Raw genomic sequence first — 6,415 nt, 5'->3', positions numbered from 1 at the left:
ATAACACAGCAAGATGTAAAGCAGGAGGAGTACAGGGACAATCACAGCCAGCAACTGTAAAGGATGAGGAAAGAGTCATGATAGAGGGAGATACAGAAACAGAGGGCTGAATATAGCAAATATTTCATCAAAAGCACAGGGAGCATCCTAATGTGCTGCTTTACATATAGCAAAGCTAGGGGAGCTGCACAAAACAACGGAGAATGTAATTTAGCATTGCACAGATGGATGCAGAACATGATCTATCACCTATTAGGGCCTACAGCAAGACTCCATAGGCTACAAGACGTAGTAGACCAGGCACCTACTTTGTCTATACAGTATGGCAAAATGCACTAGAGGAAAATGATTTTTAATGTGCACCAAAGCTTTGCCCACTAAGGGTACGTCTACACAGCAGTGTTATTTCAGAATAACTAATGTTATTCCAAAATAATATAATGTGCTTACACTAAAAGCCTTTATTTTGAAATAATGTTGAGCTAGAGGACTTCTTACTTTGACTCATGGTAACCCTCATTTCATGAGGAGGAAGGGAAGGCGAAGAAAGAGTGTTCGCCAAAAGCTGAATTAAGCTACTTCAACTTAAGCTACACAATTGACGTAGCTGGAGTTGTGTAGCTTAATTCGACTTTAGCCCTGCTGTGTAGATGTACCCTAAGTGGCCTATGCAAACCCTGATGGTGGCCATTGCGGGCATGTCTACACTAGGAAATTATTTCAAAATAGTTAAATTTGAAATAATAACTCCCGAAATAACAGTATTGAAATAGTGTTATTCCCCAAGGAAAGCAGGAGTACAGATTTCAAAATAACCAACCCGTTATTTCAACATAATGAGCTTGGTAGTGTGGACACACCACTTACAATTTTGAAATAAGTGAGGTTATTTCAAAATCACTCTCTAATATAGACCAGGGCTGGAAGTTTCCTGGTGAATGGTAACATTTATGAAGTAGGGAATGTTTAGCACATGCCAGTTAGTGGAACACATACCTGTGTTCTTTTAGAAATGTAGCCGTGTTAGTCTGGTCTAGCTGAAACAAACACCAGGACTATGTAGCACTTTAAAGACTAACAAGATGGTTTATTAGGTGATGAGCTTTCGTGGGCCAGACCCACTTCCTCAGATCAAATAGTGGAAGCTCATCACCTAATAAACCATCTTGTTAGTCTTTAAAGTGCTATATAGTCCTGGTTTTTGGTGTTCTTTTGAAATTGCATCTTTCTAGTGCGAACTGCAGGAATGTTTATACAAATAATTTTTGGCTCTTCAATTCCATTGTCTAATGGTTCTTTTGTGAGATGAGTTCATTAGTTTGCAGCAGATCAAAGTGAGCAACTTAGTAAGAAGTAGAAAAAGTAGAAGTAGTAACACAGTATAAGTAGAAAATGCATAGGTGTTTGTAAAGTATTAATCTCAGAGCAAAGGATTGTGGGATGTAGCTGCAAGGGCTTTTTGGATTGGTATCTCAGCTAGTCACCGGATCCAGTTTTGGGATCACTGGTAGGATGATTGACAGCCCCTTCTTTACCTTACAGAAGAAACCTCTTAATTATTACTTAGAATTGTGTTTGGATCCCACAGTGACAGGAAAGTGAGTGAGAGAAGGAGAGGGAGAGAGAGAGAGAGAGAAACAACCAAGAGCATCTGTGTTGCATTCACTAGGCGAGAGACTAAGTTACAGCATATTGTGGAAATGGATTGGAATTGCAAAGTTTAAGCCTAAATCCAAACTTCCTCAGAGTTCATGAACACTTGGGCTCATTGTTGATTCAACCCATTGTAGAGATAGCTTTGTCCTGTGACATTCAGCTTTTAACTGTCCTGAACGATAACAGGTAAGGGAACTTTGGACCCAGAGTTCTTGGGTTAAATCCTATGTACTGAGCAGCCCTCATTCTTATTAGACCCAGCTGGTCCCAAAATGTGCCCCCTGATTCAAGCACATGTCTAGTTGGATCATATTAAAGCTGAGAATGAAATTAGTCACAGGCAAGTAATAATTCAGCAAACATCTCCCAGTATTCAGATATCTGGCTGACAGATTTAGGAATATAGGATTTACTGCCCAGTGTCGCGAGAATCACAGGTCCGATGATAAATACCCAAGGGGGGAAGGACAGAACCAGGTGGACAGTTTTATCAAATAAAAAATATTTATTTATGACAATGGTGAATTTATAGTATTTATTCTAAGATTTTTAATAGACCGTGTTAATAATGGATTTACAGTATTATATTTATTCTGTGGCTTCTAGTAAAATGTGTCAGAGATATAAGGATGGGAATGGCAAGGGGAATAGTCTCTAATCTTAAAATATCCAGCTACAGTAATTAAATAACAGTGATAACTACAAACTCTTATATACTACCCAAAAACAACTACAACACTAAGCTTATACAACAAGAAAAAAAATCAAGTCATACATACCAACTTACACAGCACATGGAACATTTCACAGATATCGGTTCGGTTGCGAAGGCCTTGGTTACGCCCGAGAGTCGGGGGAGGTGGCTGGTCGGTTGATCAGGCCGGCAGCGCTTTGAAGTATATGAGAAGGCACACGCACAGTGGTACGTGTGTTGCAAAGACCTCCTACAGCGAACTGTACCGTGGGTATTTATCCCCAAATCTGCACATCGCTTTCCCGTGCTTGCATATTACCATATATGGCCCAATGGTCACCAAGTGGGGGGTCTGTGTCCCAGGGGTTGGGCCAAAACTGTGCAGGTTTCATGCGACCAGGTAAGCCCCGCAGTTCTCATGCCAAGGTGACGGGTGGGAGAGTCTGAGGCTATTTTCCCCTTTTCACACCTTTCTTTTTTCTAAAGGCAATGGTATGCAGGAAGGGTGTGGCCGGTTTCTCTCAAGGAGTACTGCAGAACAAGAGCGGCCTGGCCAAACTTTTTTGTGCTTCAAAGAAAAATTCTGCAAGAACCTTGTAACATATACTTAGACATTCCAGCTGATTGCAGTGGCACAAATACTGCATGTGTAAATCTGTGCTGTTACCATGGCAATATTTTTAAACACCTTAGTTTGATCCTGCTTATTGCTAAACATCTTCCAAAGGGGAGATGATGGACCACTCTTTGGGAAAAATCATGCAGAATAAAACCATTCTGCAGCTTGCTGTTCTGAGGGCAAGAAATCATTGTTACAAAAATTAACTGTTATTTGATTATTTTAGGACTGTGCTATTGTAAAAAAGTCACCGAAAGAAGGTGGCCGTAGTTAATATTTTACTTTTATAGACTTTTCTTCCATGCTGTGTATATTAAAGGATGCATCTGGAGACTTCTACAAGGAAAAAAGTCACTTGAAAACTTCCTCCTTCAAACTCTGGAGGATCAGAGCAACTTATACACAAATAATCACCATGGAAAATGCTCTGAAATTGACCATAAAGGCTACGTCTAGACTGCAAGCCTCTTTTGAAAGAAAGTGTCTATACTGCAACCACGTCTTTCGAAAAAGTGAGTACCCAGGCAGTCTGGATGCTCTCTTTCGAAAAAGTGCAGTTTGCATTACATAGCGCCTTTTTTGGAAAGAGCACTTTCGAAAGATCGTTCTTCGTTGTATAACGAGGTTTTCTGCAGTCAAAAAAACTGCCGCGTTCTTCCAATTTACTTTTAAAACACTGCAGCAGTCTAGACACAGGGGAAGTTTTTTTTTAAAAAGACCACTTTTTTCGAAAAAACCCTGTAGTCTAGACACACCCAAAGAGTGCTAGTAAGATTACTTGCATAAGACACATGGAAGTGGACTCAAGAAGGAAGTCTGAAGAAATGTCCCTCAAGCAACCTCAGTGGAGGAACTGCAAATCCAGATGTGTGCAGCTCATTTGACAGCATGAATGAGATGTTTGGAAACATTGCCATGTTTTTCACCACTTTCTAATGGTGCTGTTTATTTGTATTCCACAGTGTGGATGGACAGATTTCTCCATGTTGAAGTAGATGACTAATTGATTTGTTCTCTTCTGGATGGGCAATGACTGGCTGGCTCAGACCTTTTCATCAGCCTTTTGTATAGGTCACTAATAAGCCAGTTTATCAGTAAGTTTACAGGTGGTTGTTACCAAGCAAACAGGAAAAAAGCCCTATATTTTACAGAGAACTCAAACATCTATGAGGCTTCGTCACATTAGAAAGGGCCTATTCAGCCTTTTAAACAAACCCATGATAGTTCATTGTGCTGCACAAGGTTGTTAAAGATAACTGCTAACAGGGGAGATGCATCATTCTGTCTCAAGAAGCAGCTGGCAGTGAAGAGGAGTGGTTAGAAAATGGGACCTTGCCTTCAACAGTAACAACAGAGTGGGATGAGATCTCCAATCTCCCCATAGACTCACTGTGTCTACTGCAATTGGTACAAACCATTGGCCCTGCTGAAGCAGTTCTGAATTATATTGCGCGTGTGAAAGGACAGGAAGTGTGGTGGAGTGAGTATGTATTTGTGAAGCACATTCCAATGTTGTGAATTCAGACTTTGGGACTCTCATAACACTGAGATAAAAGATGTGAAGAAAACAAGAACTCATTTAATACCAGCTGCCATTGATACCAAGAGCTTCCCAGGGGAGAAGGTGAGGGACTATGATTAAATTAGTTCAAGTATTTGTACTCTCCTAAATGCAAGGGAGAAAAAAATTAGTGGCTCCAAAATATGTCCCAGTCTTTCTGCTGAACAATCTGTTATTCATCTCCCTGTATTTTTTCTTTATTTTCTTTTATTTAAATTTATTTTCAGATGAGTCTAGGTAGCAAATTCTGCTCTTTTACACCACTCCAGACTGAGAGGAACTTCTTTGACAGCAGTTGAGTTCCTCCCAATTCAGATCCATTTAGCCTGTGAGCAGAAACTGCAACTACACTCTTTTTTTTTTTAAACTCAAAATGCTACTATTAAATTGGGAGGAAACTGAGCACCCATTAGTCTGTTCAGCACTGAAGCAGAAAGAACAACAGTGACAGCTATGCTCCTGCATTAGGGGTAGCATACACTAAGGGCATGTCTACACAGTAGCGTTATTTCGGAATAATGTCAGCTATTCCGACATAACGTACGCACGTCTACACAGCCAGCCTATTATTTCAAAATCAAAAAATAACAGGCTTCTTACTCTGACTTATGTAAACCTCATTCTGCAAGGAGTAAGGGAAGTCAGAGGAAGAGTGCTCTATTTCAAAATAAATGCTGTGTAGATGTGCCCAAATTCAGAATAAGCTATTTTGACTTACACTATGCAATTACCGTAGCTCAAGTTGCATAGCTTATTTCGAGTTGAGCCCTGCTGTGTAGACATACCTTAAGAGTCCTGTGGTCCCAAATTTAGAAACTATTTCTTAACTTGAAACCTGGAGCCTAGTTCTCCAAGGCTACTGCCTCAATTTGTTATTGGAGTGAGCAGGGTAATTGGTCTTTCCTGAAACTCTGCCTTCTGGATGCCTTGCCTCTGGCTCTCATACCAGACTGCCTTTACAGACCTATTTTAGTCACTGCAAAAGTTTTTTAGCCATTCCTCTGCACCATCAACTCTGTCATAGCATAAGGGTATCTCAAATAAGTAGCACCCAGAGCCAAAGTCATGCTCTAGTACATTCTTAAAAATGGACTTTTGTATGTGAGCAAACTTCATTAGATAACTTCATTTATTTGTATTGTCCTAACTATCACAGAGCCTCAATAGACTGCTTACACAAACAAAAGCAGACTAGGGCACTTTACAGATACCTTGAGGCATGTCACAATCCAGTATCTGTGATGTCATAATGCGGAGAAAGGAAATACAGGAAAAATGATAGGATTCAAATTTGTAATAGAAGTTTGGAAAGGGCTCCATCCTAGGAAGTGTTAAGTTCCCCATGTGACATCCACAACAGTGCCCTCACTTCCCACCTCTTGGGATACTCAGATCTGACCTCCTGTCACCTCTGACTGTAAGGGAGTTTACTGTTCATACACAACAGCAATGAAGAGAGTTTGCTGATACAAAAGCAGAAACAGTACAATATAATGGAAATGAGTGGGAACATTTTGTAAACTGCCATTACAGTTGCATTTGCACTGACTCCACCAGGGATACTGAGAATGTATCTGACTGTAACATAATACATAATTTGATACCTGGATGATGACAATCCTACCACCCGTCCCATGTCCCGGGGCTGCATACTCACCTCCCATTTACTCCACTCAGCAAGGGTTGGTTTCTTACTTCTCTGAGAGAGATTCATGCCCCCCGTCTCAGCCCCACCTGCCTGGCTCCTTCCTTTCTGTTTCCGCTGTACCAAGGACTTCATGTTCTTCATGTCTTTCTCACACCTGCTTCAAACCTTGCTTTAATCAAGGATGATCTGCTCCCATCCTCAGTCTCTACCCAATCCCAGTTCTCCCCTATTGCTAGT

Source organism: Pelodiscus sinensis, chromosome 5 (genome assembly GCF_049634645.1).
Source record: "Pelodiscus sinensis isolate JC-2024 chromosome 5, ASM4963464v1, whole genome shotgun sequence".
Classification (NCBI taxonomy): domain Eukaryota; kingdom Metazoa; phylum Chordata; order Testudines; family Trionychidae; genus Pelodiscus; species Pelodiscus sinensis.
The sequence above is the reverse complement of the archived record's forward strand: the minus strand, read 5'-3'. Positions refer to the sequence as shown.